General features: G+C 40.9%; 1 protein-coding gene and 1 long non-coding RNA gene across 12 annotated transcripts in view; both read left to right on the top strand.

Annotated features, from left to right (window-relative positions):
* The window catches only part of LOC308193007, a 46,199-nt gene extending 31,363 nt beyond the window's left edge, over positions 1–14,836 (top strand). For both annotated transcript variants that reach the window (XR_013949290.1, XR_013949291.1), the window contains exon 4: positions 10,876–14,836. This is a non-coding gene — a long non-coding RNA (uncharacterized lncRNA). The remainder of the gene's footprint in view (positions 1–10,875) is intronic.
* Positions 1–17,297, top strand: part of MACROD2 (mono-ADP ribosylhydrolase 2) — an 861,442-nt gene that overhangs the window by 431,066 nt on the left and 413,079 nt on the right. The gene's annotated exons all lie outside the window — the stretch shown is intronic.

Raw genomic sequence — 17,297 nt, 5'->3', positions numbered from 1 at the left:
GTTACGGAAATGTGCTTTTGTAGAAGGCTCAGGACTACGTACTTATTTCAGCTCCATATTTCTATGATCCTCTGGTGATTTTTATTTTTCATGCTTTGACCAAGAGAGCTACTTAAAATGTGCATTAATGGTTATTTCATGGGATAGGTTCATGAGAAAATATCCTGAAATTCATTTTTAAACTGCAGGTACTGCGGTCTGTGATTTGTAAGCCTGTTGTAATTTCTGCTGTATCATAGTAAAGCACTGATTAAACAGGCGGTTTGAAAAGACCAGTTTGCAATGAAGCAAATGAATCTTCTTCCAGTGAGTTGACTTTTGAACTTGCTTTCTAGTCTTCAGATGGGCCAGGATTATCTGAGTAAATAATAAAGCTTTAAAAGTAGTTATAACAAATGCTGCCAGTGTCCTGTCTACTGTGTAAACAAAGCACTGCTGTAAGCACTTAGGAGTGTTTGCCTTGGCTCCCATGTGCCATGTTTTCTCATTGGGTAGCCTTTTCCTGGCTGTCTCCTGTTTTCTCCTCTAGTAAGTTATCTTCCAGTTACAAAATTCTTGTGCACCTGTAATAAATCTGGGACTGGAAGCAGAAGGTGAACAACTTTGAACTGTTTCTGTTGCCTAGCATATTAGGAAGAATATTTCAATGAGTACCTTGGCAACTGTGGATGTAATGGGAATTAAATTTGTGTGGATTATTCTGGGTTGAGCTGTGCTCAGTTATGCTGCGCATGGAATTGGGCCACTGATGCTTTCTGCAGCTTCTTCGAGTGCTGCCACTGGGACAGGGTGGGGTGAGGTCCCTCTAGCTGCGGGTCTGCCTTCGTGGACATCTGAGAGCCTGCTTCAACAGCTCTGCCTGAGCTCTGAGCTGGCTGGGAGTGCTCTGGCAGGGCTGGTTTGCTGCCAGCCCTGGCCTAAGAGCCTTTTCTTTCCCTGCTATGTCAGCTTGACTCGGAGAGCAAGCAAGGAGAGCACTCATCACTTGGTGCAAGCAGTGAGCTCATGGCTACAAATAAAAACCCCATCAAACTGACCAGACAAGCAGGCCATGTGTCCCTCTCCCTTGCACTGTTTTTTTTCCTTCAGACTCTTTTTATACTAGTTACTCAGAGCCCTGTGTTCTACCAGCAGAAAGTTTCTCTTTTTCCCTATTGGAAAGAACGTTTTTAGAATGTAAATCCTAGAGGCTGCAGGGCTAGGATGCTGCTAAAAAGCTTCTTGGATGTATTGTTCTTAAAGTTGAGATATTTAAACAGCTGTTCTTTCTTACTGGATCATGATTTTTTTTAGGGGTAATTACTAAAACTTAGTGGGGGGGTAGGGTCAGGATTTTGAGCTCTAATTTTTGCCTTTTGAGATGTTCAGACTCAGAGGAGCTGGTAGCTTGGACTGAGGCAGCGCAGAGGGTTGTGCGTGGGGTGGAAGGCTGAGCCTGCGTCCTGCTGCTCTCCCAGGCTGGTACCCGGGGCACTGCTTCCTTGGTGGGTTCAATGCTCAAAACAAGACACGTTTCTGTGTTTCAAGTGTAGTTGGCAAGAGGAAATAGTTCAAGTAGGCTTAATCTGTAGCAACTGAATTTAGTTTACCCCTGAAGCTTCTTATGCAGTTCTTGGATATCCTATTCTCTCTTCAGAGAGAGACTTGAGTTTTGTAGGAGCTTTCTTGGAAGGAAAAAAGAAAAGCTTTTTCTGTCTGGCTTTCAGTCTGTAAATTGCCATTAAAATCAGAAGGTATCCACTCCAGCAGGACTTCCCAGGATGTGGCCCAATCACTTGCTTGGCTCGGAGTGCATGTAGTGCTCAGCGGTCCCTGCAAACCAGCCGCAAGTGAATCTTCCCTGGAGTGGGTGTGGAGCAGCTGATGCTGAACAAGGATATTCCTCTGCTGTTCGGCCGGGACTGGTGGTCATTGCATGCAGTTCCCAAGTCACACCTGAAGTCTGCTCTTACTGCTTATCTCTAGTAGATTCACTTTGAGCACTCTGTGTGAAGAAACATTGCACTAGCACTTTCTGTGTAGTTTTGTGAAATCAAGTGCCAATCTACAGTCTGTGGCATGCACAGAGCTCGGGCACGAGAAGCAGCTGTGCTTGCCTGGATCAAGAACTAGCTCACTGGAAGCTTAGTCTCTAATGTTTTCTATTTATATGGCTTCTATTTTTCTGCTAACTGGTGCTGCTGTAGATAGGAGACGCAGTGTTTGCTTTTTCCAGGAAAGACCAAGAATGTAAGGACCAGGTCCTTACTACATGGGGCACTGGAGTTGGGGGATTCGCAGGGGGAAAGGGGAGAAAAAGCCCCAAATTCAGAAAGCACACGAACCCTGAACCATGCTGAAGGTAGTTGCTCTAGGGACTTCAGCAACAGTGATCTGCTGTGTGTATACAACTGCATTGCACAGTGATTTAAAAAACAAGTGGAAACATTGAAGCAGAGACCCTGATGATTGTTTTCCAATAATCTGCCTTTATTTTCTTGAGATTTATTCTTACAAAAAGGCAGTTAACTTTCTGTGCAACAACGTAACCTATTAAACTAATCCTTAATATTTGCAGTGCTTACAAAACTCAGTTATAAGTAAGACTTATAGAAGTTACATACTGCTGTACGTCAAAGCTTCCAACATAATATTAAACTCAATTATTTAAGCTTTAAAATAAGTGAAGAGAGTCACTGCCAGCTCAGTGAAAATATAAATAGACCTTGTGGCTTATTCTGAAATTTCCTGACTTTGGGACTTCTTAAAATTCTAAGTTTTTTTAAAATTGCTGTTCATGTCTCCTGTTTCTCATCTGTGGCTCCAGGAGGATGACAGTGTATATGGTGACGGTATCTCCATAGCACGGAAGATAAATGCTGGGTGGAAGATAGGCTTTAGCATGTAGGCAAAGGGAGGGCTTGCAGTTATCGGTCCCTGTGGGAGGGGGAGGGTACATTTGTTCACTTGCCAAATCAAAAGGAAGATGAAAAGCAGGGATGGAATTGCACTGATGGAAAACAATTGGGAGGGGGCTGGGAAACCAAGGGAGAAAATTTCCAGAGTGAAAACACTGGAAAGCAATTGAAACCTTGTGCTCATCTTGATTATTTTTTTTTTCTGATACTTGTTCAAAGGGCAAGTTCCTTCTCAGGTACATTTATCTCATCCTGATCCGCAGAGACTAAAAGGAGCAATGTGGCCGTTATTTTTCCAAATGTTATTGTAAGCTTTGGCTTAAAGTTTTGGTGAGAACTTGAGCTGGGAACTGGGGAGACGGTTGTTCTGGGCACCTCACTTCTGGAGCTTCCAACTCTGACATAGAGATGTGTTTTCCAAGCAGTCTGCTGCGGGCTTTACATACAAATATTTGCCTTTGCAATGATCTTTAAACTTCAGGTATTGGAAAGGTACTTTTTGAACTTGATGTTGTGGTTCAGTTAAGGCCAGCCAGCTACCAGTATGGAAAAAGATACATTTACATAAGCCTCAAGTGTATGCTTCTGTGCTTAGACATCCGGTGTGTGCAATATCACTTAGAGAGACAATTAGTTCATGGTTTGCGTGTTTGGGAAGGCTCATGCAGAATATGAAGAAAATATCTTATTAAAAAAAACAAAACACAACAAAACAAAACTTTCAGCTGAAATATTTAATCACTGCTTGTGTTTTTTTTCTTGGTATTTCCTCTTTCCTCATGCAAAGAGGAGAAAACAGCCCTTTATTTCTGAAAGTTTTTCTGGAAGTGTTGGATTCCTAAACCATGCTTTTTAGAGTATGAAGAAAGACGAGGAACTAACTAGTTTCCTGGACAGCTTACCCTGATTTTGATTTAGCCGTGTGACTAAATCAGGTAAATTTCTTCAAGGGATTTATTGTGTTACTTGCTTAAAAACAAATAATAAAAAAAAAAGCTATTGAATTTCAGTGTGCATTTTAAAGTGCAGTAATAAAATAAGTAATATGGCTGAAAAATGCACATTAGAATTAGCTTTGACACTCTATTTGCTTTATGTCTAGCTTTATCTTATAATGCATTATTCACTGGTAATATACAGACTACTTTAAGTCTTAATCAAATGCGTTCTATCATAAGTGTCAATTCAATATTTTGCTATTGTACTTGGTTTTAAATACTGAGCTTTTTGTAGGAAAATGATGAATTTACATCAATATGGTCAGGAAGAGACAGTTTTATATTAGCATGTTGTAAAATTATCTATGAACTATAGTTTTACATTGTGTTCTAAAATGTCAGTCAACTTCATTTGCTTGGATGAAATTGCAACAATGAGGAAACAAAATGGCTGGTGAGGTTTATCACATGTATATGTGTGGGGGAAAATGTGTTTAGAGGTGTATCTGAATTAAGCCTTATTTGATCACCATGGATTGCGTTTGCATCAGAATTAGTAGAAGTTAGATGGAGATGATGTTTAGAGTGCATGTACAACATGCTATTTACTACTATATAAAAACAGGGACCTGGTAATTGTTGCTGTACACAACTGTGTAATGCTATAGCTAAAGATATATGTGGCTTGCATATATGCCTGCTTTTTAAGGTCCTTAGCTACATGTTTGGGTTTGCATAGATTGTACTCAAAGATCATTTCCTCTGGCTTGAGATGACTGAAAAATATAGAGCAACAATTAGTAGCTGTTTTAAATTAGAATCATAGTGTGCTTTCCCTAGCATAACCTCATTGTGCTCTAAAATCTTAGTTGGATGATTAGGACTGTGTGGAGCTGCATGGAAACTGTAGTTTTGCAGACTGGCTACAATAAAAGACGATCACTTAGAATTTCCAACATCTCAGCTGAAGGCTTGCAGCATCTTCCTTACGAAATACAAACGGGCTAAATTGTTGCTTAACAGTCTCCCATACGGGAAGCAAGAATTAAGTGGTTTCCGTGTCACTAATCAATTTTTTTTTTTACTCCCGTAAATTTACATTTCTCTGCAGCAGCAAAGACTTGCCTAACTACAAAGCATGCTTAAAAGCAACTGCTACTTTGCATTAAGAGGGACCAAGAGATAAAACAACCCATTTACTTGGACTAATACAAAACCTTCATTTTTCTCCATAAAGTCTGAGTTAAGCTTCACTAATGCTGATGGGAATTAAGCACGTGTATGGTAAAGAGCAGCCCTCTGAGGCTGCAACAAGCTCTTTCACAAACAAAATAGATGATGTTCATCGCTGATATCTTTTTTTCCCCCCTAGGCTGACTAAACTGTTTGGTAAGAACACATATCATGACAAAGAAAGCAGTATTTATTGTAGCATTGGGAAGTTTATAAGCTTGGAATTGGTGTAGCAGTTGCAGCGTTGCAAGTTCTGGCCCTTTTGTCTCAATTTTATGGCTGTGAAGATGTGGCATACAGGGAAAAAAATCAGACATTCATTCTTGAAGAATGGCTAGGAAGTGTATGAGTATTATTTCTTATTTCATTTGTTTATAGAGTTGAAGTTAAAGTAGAGGATAACTGACCTGCCTGGGGCTTGATGCTGTTGTGTCTCAGAAATGTGAAATAAAATCACATATCGGAGTGCTTATCTCATGTCTCACTCAGGCTGTGCCTTGCTGCTGACTGTATGTGTTTAATGACCAAAAAATAAAAAGCTTATCTGGTAGTACTGCTGTTCTGATCAGACTCAGTCTTGCCATCCTCAGATGCGTAAGTCTGTTTAAATGAAGCAATGCCTGTGTGCAGAAGCAGCTTTCAACGCGTAACAAAAAGCAGTTTAACCTGCCATTTCTTGCACGGATGTTATCAGATGCTGCTTTTCCATAGGTGCTTGAATGAATGCAGTTAGGCCTGCATACAAGAAACGCCAGAACCTTGCTTTGAGCTGTGAATGCCAGAGTTTGTTCTGATTGAGGCCGTAATGGCTCTAAATGCACCCTCTCTGGGTAAACACCTGTGATTGTAGAGGAGGCTTTCCAAAGTTCATACTGGAGCAGTTAGGTTTTTAATTAGCAGGTATAAAATTGGCTTTGCTGGCAGTGCCACGGCTTCTATTGTGTGGAAACATCTCGGGTTGTCCCTTCTGAAAACCAAACAACATCCTGAGCCTTGGTCTGGCTGGGGAGCTGTAGGTTTCCTGGTCCGAACTCCAGGGACGTACTCCCAGGCATTTGGCATGCCTTCCTCATTTGAGCTCCATGATGCTGAGTCTGAACGCTGGGGTATGGCTGCGTCTGTTCTGGTTTGCTCAAAGACTTCCCATGTAGCTTCAGCACAATAATGAGCTCTCCAGGCCTTTGTGAAGTGTGGACATAATGGTGACACCTAAGCAATCTGCCCACAAGCCTGATGATTTTGGTGGGTATTGTGTTCACATCAAGGTGATGCTTGGTGGTTCTATGAAAGATGTTTTCTCTGAAAACCCAAACTCATTAATGGGAAGAGAGTTGAGCATAACAAGGTGTAGAAGAATTATGTGGAGCAAGCGGTACGGCTTTTTTAGTTACATACATTGCTTTTTCTTTTTCCTGGCAGTCATCAGATCTCTTTGTGTTTACAGCATCTGTCAAGTTTTTTTTAATGTTTTCCTTGCTTCACATACTTCATTTTTATGGCTTCCAGAATTTCAGTTTCACTGCTCTTTATAAGCTGGCACCACAACACAGTTTAAAGTCTTTTAATAGAAGAACATATGAAAGCTACTGCAACCTTTTGTCTGTTCATGCATTCCTACTAACAACTAATGTACTTTAGCCTACTCGTTGCTTTTAGTATTTTGCCAGTGGGATTTACAAAGGTTTTTCTTTAGATTTTCTTCCTTGACTTGTAGAAAAAAGATGTTTTCAGATCTAACTATTTTTGGACTTGAAGGTGCCTCTGGCATTGCCAAATGACTTTTTCTTTTCTGTATGGAAGTAAAAAGTAGTATAAAGCTAGAGAAGTGATTGACTTAAAATTTGCTAACATGTCAGACTTCTGATTCAGGTTCAGACAACAGATCTTTCTGGCTTGAATAAGAGAAAACAGTTTGTAGTTGGATGTGTATACACAGACGTTAAGTCTATTGGATTGTTTTGTTTGTTTTTCAAGTATTTTGCGTTTCTACTCTTTATTCTGAATTCATTTTGAAGAAATAAGAACACTGCTTGACCTGTCTTGCAGAGAAATTAATGGTTCTCTTGGAAGTTGTACAGAACTCCCAAAACACGGTGTGCCACAGCTGCACCAGCGGGCTGGGGAGAGGGAAAGCTTAATGTGGCTCCTTATGTGGCTCTGGCACTGCCTGAAGTAGGAGCAATTTCTAGGAATTCCACACATTATTTCAGTACTTTCTGTACCCTTATCCTCCCTTTGTGAACACCAACTATTTTCCTGCTCTGCTCAGTGAGCCCATCTGTGGGTGCTGCTCGTGCTGTTGTGATGTGTGAATTGCACTTTGAAGCACTGATGCATGCGTTTCTAAAACCTACGCTGTGGGTCCACAGTATTATTAAGTGTTGTCAGTATAAATACCAACAGTATGGCATTTAAAACAAAACCCATGGAAAATATCCTTCCTGGGAAGGTAGATGGCTTTCAGAGTAAAGAATGTTGATGTTACTGGCAAGTATGTCCTGTGTGGGGGATCTATTTCTGCTCTTCATAGCATGAGCCCTTAGATCCTGGAAACATATTTTAAACTATGACAGGACTGCCCTTTTAAAATGTGTTTTAAAAGATATGTGACAGTCTCAGAGTAATTTGCAAGTGAAGTACCTTTTCCCTTTGGGATGTCATAATTATTTTGGAGACTTAATTTGTCAAGTATTCCCTGCTGAGTTTTTGAAATATTAGTTTGCTTTCTTGAGGTTTCTCTGATGTGCAAGGGCAAATTCGGATATTTGATCCTCTGGCTATAGCTGCTATTGGTATGACAAATAGGTCAATTTGTGTTTCTAATAATGCTGATAATGTGGCATTCAAATCCTTGATGACAAACAAACAGATACGTATGTTGTGGAAGAAAATAAGAAGCCTCTTCACAAGAAGCAGAATGTTTATATGATTATTTTCAGTCATTATACTTTGAAATGTAACATTTATCTTGGCATTCGGTTTCCTTCTGTACTCGTGAAGGCCCCTCTCTCATTTATTACTGTTAGCATACCAGAACAAATGTCTTTCAGATGTGAAAAATCAATCATCTCAAAAACGTCTCCAGTAGTTATTTGGGTGGATTAATGCAAGGTGTTAGGAGAGTAAGGTTGAAATGAAATGTCATAATTGAGCAATGCAAGTCACCAGAGAAATAATAGTAAATTGATCATGGTTCAAGCTTTAGAAGCTTTTTTTAAAAGAAAAAAAGAAACTCAAGTACTGATATGCAATGCGTTAGAATGGTATGGAATGAACACACGCTTTGTGAGTTAAGTTGATTGAATACAGCACACAGTTCTGTACTCTTCAGATTTCTGGTTACTGGCCGCAAATCTGTTTTTCAAAGCTACTTCATAGTCCCCTGGAAAATAGAAAATGTAGGCCAATAATGGACTCATTCCGTAATCTCTAACGCTTGAGCATCAAGTCCAAGAAGTCTTGTCAAGTCTGTATAGCCTTGGCACATGCACGGGAGATGAGCAGCAATGGTTTTGTCAAATGAGTTGCAGACAAATAATCAATTTTTTTCCCAAACAATTTGAAAAAGCTGTCTACATCTACTGACAGTTTTTGTTGATCTGAGGTAGAATAAATCCTTTCTATGTAGCAGGGTTGGTGTGGGGGAGATAGTTATCCAGATACCATGTTCAATTAAGTGTTTTTCCCTTTCAAGATGCTAAAGAGTAATCTTTTTTTTGAATAAGATCACCTCCTCTTACGCTATTCTTTGCATAGTCAATTGAAATTATGGAAAATAGGTTGCTAACTTGTGCCACATCCTGACTTGTCATCAGTGACTGAAGCTTCCATGAGAGAGAGGAGAAGGGTTGTTAATATATTATTAATAGAATAATATGGCATATTTTGAAGGCAGAGGAATGCTTTATATAATAAACATAACCTCTTCCCCCACTATTCTGATGGCCTTAACCCAGTATGTAGGTGATTTCCCTTTGCAGCATACAAATAAATTTGGAGAAATGAGATGTGTACCCATATTAGGGGTTTGTGTGTATTTCCAGTGAAGGGATAACTGTTTTCTAGTATATATGAATCAAATGCTGAAGCTGATTTCAGGAGAACAAATGATTTTAAAAGCTGAATGAGTTTGCTGTCTGTGTGTAGGAAATAAGTGCTGGTAATGCTTCGAAACTTATAGATTTTAGGGCCAGAAAAAGCATATATAGTCCTTTAATACCTAGGGCACTATTGTAATATGTCTGTTGCAATGGGTCTTTTAGAGCCCCATGAGGATGTTTTTGTTTTAATTTATAATAGCCACTGTATTTGCATTGTAATGAGCCATTCCTTTCCCAGAAAGTGTCAGTAAGGCTAAAGTGTCTGTCTGCAAACTACCCACAGGTCATATTCTCCGAAATCAGAGTGCTTTTGTGGAAACTGGGAAACTAATTATTAAATGCCAGTTGTCATTGCTGTAAACTCTGCAAGTACAAAAGAAGATGCTAAGAAAAAAAAAAAGCAAAGCAAGAGACCACAGATATTTCAGAATTAACCCTGTTTAAAGTGGGAGGGGGGAGGGTTGATTTTTTTATGGTATTTTGACATCAAATTCATGGAGTTATGTCTTGTGACTTTTTTTAGTGTGAATGCAAGAGGGTATTGAGAGTAAAAAGGGAGCGGTGTGAAGCTAATAGAAATGTTGATTTGTGATTGTGGTATATGCCTTTTCTCAACATGGGTTTCATATATCTCTAAAGAACTGTGGTTGGATGGACATTCTTGTCAGAACTGAGTGTTTGCACAGGCAAGTGAGAGACTGTTGTTAGTGATTACAATGTGAATATTCAGGTTTAACGTTTACCGTATTGACTTCAATGGGGCTAAGCTTCAGAGCATACCAGTGTATAAGCATTTTAAGATCAGCGATATAAATAGAAGTCTTTAAAGTGCCAAGGCTACTCCCTTGATTCATTGAGGGAAGCATTGGTCATGTGAAGGCTGAGGTCATAATCACATTTTTTCTTTTTCTTATATTATTTCAGTGCCTTAGAGGACTGCCGTTGAATACAGTGCATCTTAAAACAAAACCATTACAAAAGATGTTACTGTGCAGGCTTTCCTTGATGATAAATGATTAAGTTAACTGAGGAAGATGTGCAAGTTTGCTAAATGGTGATTTTCTTCTTCCTTGCCCTCAGTTTACATGAACGTGGATCGGTCCTCTTAACTGCAGTATCCCTCCTCTTGCTTTGAGATCTGCATTCATTTGGGAGACTCTCCAAAAACAGTATTAAATGATCTGCGTTTACACTGTGTGTTCATTTTAATTCAGTGTTGTCCCAACAATGTGCTTAGACACAGCAGGTATATGCAGCTATACATCACCCTTCCAGATGAACCGTACCTTCTCTTTATGAAAAACATTTATAAATTAGCAAAGATGAAACAGTAAAATTCAAAACTACTAATGAATTAAGTAATTTTGTTTAGATGCAAAGTAATTCAGCAAGGATCGTTAAAATTAATTAGAACTAGTTGCTTATTTTGAAGCTGTAAGAATTCAAAGCAGATGGGATTTAGGAGGAAAGGGTAACCACCCTTTCTGTATCTTCTAAGAGTTTTAAAAATAACCAAGTGACTTCAATAATGTTCAGTCCAGTAAGGCTCCTTCAGCTGGTGTGCTGATAATGCAGTGATGCCTCGCCCTTTCACACAGCATCCCTTTGGATGCTCGATTAAAATTTGTTTAATTTTCAGTTAAGTACTAAGTTTCTGAAAATATTAATCTTCCAATTAATAAGTGTGGTATTTTAAAACTTTCTCAGGAGCCTCCAATCGGAGAACACTCACGGTTCTGGAAGAAACCTGAGAGTGTGAGCAATGACTTAAGAGACACAATAAGTGACTAAAAATGTAAGAAGATTAAAATGCAAAACTTTGTACAAAATCCAAACAAGACTCTGTCGTGCTTTCAGCATGATGCTGCCAAGCTCAGCTAAAGAAGCTGAAGTTGTACAGTTGGATGGAGGTCACTGAAACCTACTTGCCATTTGAAATATTCAGCTGCTGCCATGTTGGAGTCTGATGTGAAAATCGGACAGGTGCTTAGTGAAGAAGAGCAATGAAGAGCATTATTTAGAAGATCCATTTCACTGTTTCATGCTTTAGCATACATATTGCTCCCACTGCCCAACAGCCATTCCGTGGTGTTCAGGTGTTATTTCATCCTGGTTAACTAGACTGGCACTGAGAGGTGAATCTTGAAGTGATGGGGAAGCCTAGTATCTGTTGGGAGTCCTTGGGGTAGCACGGGAGGCTGAGGGACCACACCTGCGGTCCTCCCAGGACCGAGCAATGACTGGGAAGCCACGGGCCCTCAGTGGGCTGGATGCCTCAGTCCCAACTCCAGTGTGGATTTAGTACACAAGTTCTGTTCAGCAGGAGTTGAGCTGATCTGCAGAATGCTTGTATCATGTAATATTTTAAAATATGAAATGCTTGAGATAGCAAAGGGAAATACTTTTGTCATTTCAATGTATGCCTTAGCAGTACTGTCTCTGCTGTTGCAGTCTTTGGCCTCTCTAAACAAAGACTATGAACAAATTGCTTTTAGGAGAGTCAAACTCCTCACTAGAAACCCAGGTATTTGGAACTTATATACCATTTTCCCTGTCCTACGTAGTCTTCTTTCATAGAGTGTAAAGGGAGCCTTTGCTGCAGGCTGTTGAAGATGTGAGCTGTCACAATGTAGATAGCCACTCACTTCCCAGAGGACCAGAGATCATAAACTAGAACTTTAAAGGCAAATCGATGGCTCCTATAATACATTAATTGACACCATGTAAGTTTAAAGGCAACATTCAGTGAGTCAGCTAGCCAGATGATTAGTGGGGAGCCCTGGGACAAACAGAGCTGTGGAATAAAATGGCTTTTATAAATGAATAGCCCAGGCTATTTCTTTTTAAGTGTGCTTGTGCCTTGTACACCTGGTCCCCTTTTGGGGGGCGGGAATCTCAATTCTGTTTTAAATAATGTATGCAGTTAGTACTCCTTTAGTACTTGGGGAAATAAGTCAGCCAGAACCAAGATCAACTTTAACTAATTTAGTTTTCTCTAAAAATGGAATTGAGGTAGTTCACTGCAATTGTAGGCTTTTTCACTTGCAGTGTTCACAACCTCAGCTGTTGGATGTTGAAGTTCCTAAGAGTTTAGGCTTAGTTAGGGTTATCATTAACCTATTCTGTATGTCTTTCATTGTTGGGGAAAAAGGAATCTGAATTCCATGTGATTTTTTTTTGTGACTCTACACCTCACATAGTATGTGTTTTTTCTGTAGGCACTGCGCCAATATGCCATTTCTGTATTGCTTTATGTGGCTAGATAGCATAAGCATGAAAGGATATTGGTTACTACACCCCAATTCCTACAATAACAGTTGGAAGAAGTGATTTAGTTGGGTTGTACTAAGAGTCAAGGGTTGATCATAGCTTGTTCCCTGTTGATCTTTGAACGTGGCAAATCACATGTAAACCTGCTCAATATTTCTGTGGTGACCTGGGAGATGGAGTGGAGTGCGTGCTTATTAAATCTGCAGCCATTTCAAGCTGTACTGTGAGCACACCAGAAGCCAGGAGTAGAACTCAGTGATGGTGAGTTACAGAAACAAATCCAAAAAGCCAGATAATGTTCAGCGTGGGTGAGTGTTGTGCTACCAGCAGTAAATAGCAGAAATCAGCTGTACAAATAGCAGATAGGCAGGGATCTTGGGGTTATAGCAGATCACAAGCTGATGAGGAGTCAGCAAGATCCTATTGGTACACAAAGAGAAAACCTGAAAGTATAAACAGGGCTAAGGCCTGCCAGAGGTACAAAGTAGTTCTCCCAAACTCTGTTCAGCTTTGGCAAAGACTCATCTTAGCACGCTGTGCCAGCTGGGGAAGAGAACAAACATTTGAAGAAAATCTGAAGGAGACTGGAGCTCTTGAAAATGTGACTCTGCTAGGTATGTATAGGAGATGTTCAGCCTGAAGAGGAGAATAAAGAAAATATAAGATTTTTTGTTATTATTATGGAGTCCTGCAGTAAAGAGAATGGGAAAAACCTGTTTTGCCTTTCTGTGAAGAACAAGACTAACAGCAAAAGCTAGGAAGTTAAAGCCTAGGGAAAACTACCCATCTGTGTTTAAAAAAAAAACGCATCTATAAAAACAACCTGGGAAGGTGATAGAGTTTGCACTTCTGGGAATCTTTAAGGACAGTTAGAAGAAAGTTTGTCAGTTGATCTTCTTTTAAAGCTGGGAAACAACTTCCCAAATCCCCAGCAGCCCTACTACTCTGACTGGATATCGTACCCTGCCTCCGTCTGTGTGAGTGGGATGGGATTGTGTGCTGGCAAGTGCCTGGGAGGGCGAGCCAACGTCTGGGTGTTGGCTTGCTGAGATTTTGTTTGGTCACTTGGCAGATGAGATGCACAAGAAGTACAAGTGCTTACATCTCTTGTAAGTGACAACAGCTCTTCTCACAACTAATGCAGGTCTCTTGTAGCTTCACGGGAGAGCCTGCTGCTGTTCTGGATTACAGCCCTGCTGTATGTATGTGGTTGTCCTGAGGAACTGTGAAGTTGTCACATGAAAATGCAGCTTATGTTTTGAAAAAAGGCTTTTGAAATGCCTCTCTTTTTTTTTTTTAAACACCAAGGGAATGTAGTAACCTGCCAGACATGTGAAGTGCTGACAGAGAATAAATGTGGTAGCCTTGCCCGTGGATGAGCTCCTGATGGGCTCCCTGTAGGTAGTCAGATATACCAAAGATAGCTTGAATTGGATTGCATTTTTATTTCACTGAAGGAGATGAAGTTCATTACAAATACAGAAAGTAATGGGTCAGACACCTTACTGCTTCATTGAATAGTCTGATTAATCGACTGTTGATCTGTAGTGAGAGAAACAATGTAATTAGAAAAACGGATTAACTGTAAGTAAGCTTAAATCACGCAGTTAAAAAAAAAAAACTGCAGAGAAAAATCCTCTCTTGCAGATCACATTCAAAATAGATTTGTTTTTTTGTGGTTAAGCAGGCTGTTCTTCCTTGAGTGATGAAGCATTGTCTACATAAATGATATATATATATATATTTAACCCAAAGCGTAGTGACAACCATGTCATGCTTCTGATGCACGAATGTTCCTATAGTGGCAGGAAGGGATTCGGCTGTGCTTGTATAATGCATCTTTCCAGGGCAACCACATTTAGCATACTGGTGATACAGAAAAATAATGTTCCTGGCTCGGGGGGGAATACCCCACCCAAACCCAACAATGATCAGCAGCAAACAAAAATGCAGTGCTGCCCCTAGCCAGAGCAGTTTGCGTCCGTAAGTGATGAGCAGCTTGGGAGCAGGAGCAATGCTGCAGTACGGAGGCTGGAGAGCAGCTTTCTCTCCTCTCAATTATGCCCAGGAAACATGCAATTTGAGGTTACAGTTCCTCTGTGACTCCAAGGTCCTATAAACGTAGGAGAGAATGAAATTTGAATAGTGTGTGAATACGGCTTAGAAAATTAGTCTCTTTTCTTGGCTGTTCTCTAACTTGCTGTAAGCCATTGCATCTCCCTCTCCAGCAGAGAGAAGTGTCTCTTTCCTCTGTCTTCTCCGCGTTTCTTTTTGCTTTGTCCTGGCTAGGTTTAGAAAGGCAGATGGGTATCTCTTACTGTAAGAGGAAAAAAAGCTTTCATTTGTTTGCTTCTTCTGAAGAGGAGCGTGTGGACATAAATGCCCTCCTACCTGACGGGAGAACAAGGCTGTGTTTCTCTCCTCCCTGACCCCGAGGGGATGTGGTGTGCTGTGTGCCCAGCCCCTGCCTGATGAAGGCTGCCATTATGCAGAGAGCAGCCCAGCTGTGGCAAATTGCAAGAGTCGCAGGTACAGCAGTTAAAGCAGTCGGCAGGAACTGAAGCCCTAATTTTGCTATATGAAAGACCTGAAGGAATAGCTTGCCAGCCGTTTTAGCTAAAAGCGGTAGGAGGCTCACTTGGCTGTGTCTCCGTCTCAGGGCCTGACATGCATTTTGGTAGTGCTTAGTATTTTCAGATGCTTAGCCCAACTTTCTGTTGTCAATGAATGTTTAATTTTATCCATTTTGCATTTGATACGCATCATCTCTCCTCAAGCCTAACCTACTTACACAGCCAGTGACAACGTCCAAACCTTTTAGTGAGATGCTTTCTCAGTTATTAGCACCGGAGTAGCTGTGGATTGGGAAGGTTTTCTGCTTCCTAACATGTGACTGAGCTCTTTTTGTCTTGCAGCATTTTTGTTTTTCTTGCAGGTCATTTGCTCCCAACTGTCTTCCAGCAGGAGCCTTGTTTTATGTGCTGATGGCGAGACATCTTCCTCACAGCCTGTTCCCTCGTGTGCTTCACTTATCTCACCACTTTCCCAGATTCTCATGCCCTTTTCTTTCTTCTGCCTTACAGTCTTCTCATTTTCCCCCCTCCCAACTTTTTTTATTGTTATTTAAAAAAAAAATAAATCCCCATTCTGTTGCATCTCCCTTGGCTGTTCCCTACTTCCCAGTGGTTCCCTGTGTTTGAGTGTTTGCCAAGGGCAGGACATCAGTGGGGCTGGCCAACACATGTTTTTGCAGCTGCTGCGTGAACCTAGAAGGGACATTTTGGGTGGAGAAGCTGCTGTTTGCTTGCCACTAGGTATGTATGAGCTACCACCTTGATAGGTCCCCTATGAGAGCTGAGGTAGAACAGGGCAAGGTTTTAGAAACGGTGAGCTCTTCATCCGTAGTTGAGGGATTTGCCCACAGGGGGTGGGTTAGATGTACAGCTCTCCAGCACTACAACTTTTATTTCCCTGGTATCTAACAGTGCTACTTCCCGGTAGGATGTCAACCAGTGAATGCACTTCTGTGTTTGTCAGTTAAAGGTTAGGTCCTTCCACTTTCTGCAGGGAAGGAAGGCACGCAGAGATCTGCGGAGGTCATGGGTTGAGAGGTGATCAGAAGAACTGCATGCAGGTGCTAGGGGAAGGAAGGTGGTTGTGTGGGCTGCTCATGACAGGGAAGGAGGCTTCACAGTTCCAGGTTTCTGCTTCCCTGTAGATGGAGCTGTTGGTGGATTCGTGGTTAGAGCACAGTTTATCTGTTGCGGCATTATTTTTGCAGTTTACTGCCCTAGCGTGTCTGAAAGCTTTGGCAAGTGTTATGTCTCGTTTAGGTGGCTGGTTTCTAACACCTCCTAAGACAAGGAGAAGTCCCCTAGCCAGGTGGAGCCAGTATGCAGGGTTGTGGGGGAGTGAAATTCAATGAACAGATTCGAGACTTGAGTCCACGGAAACTCAGTGTAGTGCTGCTATACCAGTGAGCTGCTATTAAAATCATGCAGTTCAAAATCCTCAAATACAGTGACCGTGAATTGTGCTTAAGTTGGATAAAGTTTTTTCTTGCTGGTCTACTCTGCAGCTTTACTGTATTTTAAAAGGGCTCTGTAGGAAACCATTGTGGTGCTGCTTAGGTATAAGCTTTGCTATTTTTCTGTCTTCTGGTGGATCTGGGTGTTTGAAGACAGTGACACGGTTGGCTGATGTCTGCTACAGAAACAGCAGGGTTCCAGGTAGCAGCTGGCTGCTGTGGGGGACTTGGGAAGATAGTATCAGTGAACAGCTGCCCCAAAAGGGAGCCTGGGGAAGAGTTTGCAGAGGGTTTCAGGTCTGGATTCCTTTCAGCCTTATTCTGCACAGCCCTACTGTGATTTGTTGTCCTAACTTGACTCCAAATTAAAACACTGCCATCTCAGAGTGATCTACTATCTGGAGCGTGAAGTATATCATCTCTGACTCAAATACAGTGTGGGCAGCAAACCCAGTGGCTTTTGGTGTGGTTTTCTTTTCACTCGGTGTAAATGGTTTCTAAAATACATTGAGAGATGGAGCTGCTTAAAACTTCAAAATTTTGAGATACGTTCTCTATGAAATGACATTTGTTATCTTACTGTTTTCTGTAGCTGCAGGCATTTAAAATTAAATCTGACTGTAGGTACTAGGAGCTATATATACTTAATTCCTATTTTCGTGACATTCCACTAAAATCAAATTCAGTATGATTTGTGATCACTTAACTGTGCCTCATTCAGTCATGGTTTCTATCTTGTTTTTCAGCCAAGACTTCTGTTTATGGTATTAGGACAAGGTAATTTTGCATCCTAAGGGACTGTAGCACTGTGGAGTATATAGCTTCTGGTCCT

This window comes from Anser brachyrhynchus (genome assembly GCF_964034855.1).
Source record: "Anser brachyrhynchus genome assembly, chromosome: 3".
NCBI classification, from domain to species: domain Eukaryota; kingdom Metazoa; phylum Chordata; class Aves; order Anseriformes; family Anatidae; genus Anser; species Anser brachyrhynchus.
The sequence above is the reverse complement of the archived record's forward strand: the minus strand, read 5'-3'. Positions and strand labels throughout refer to the sequence as shown.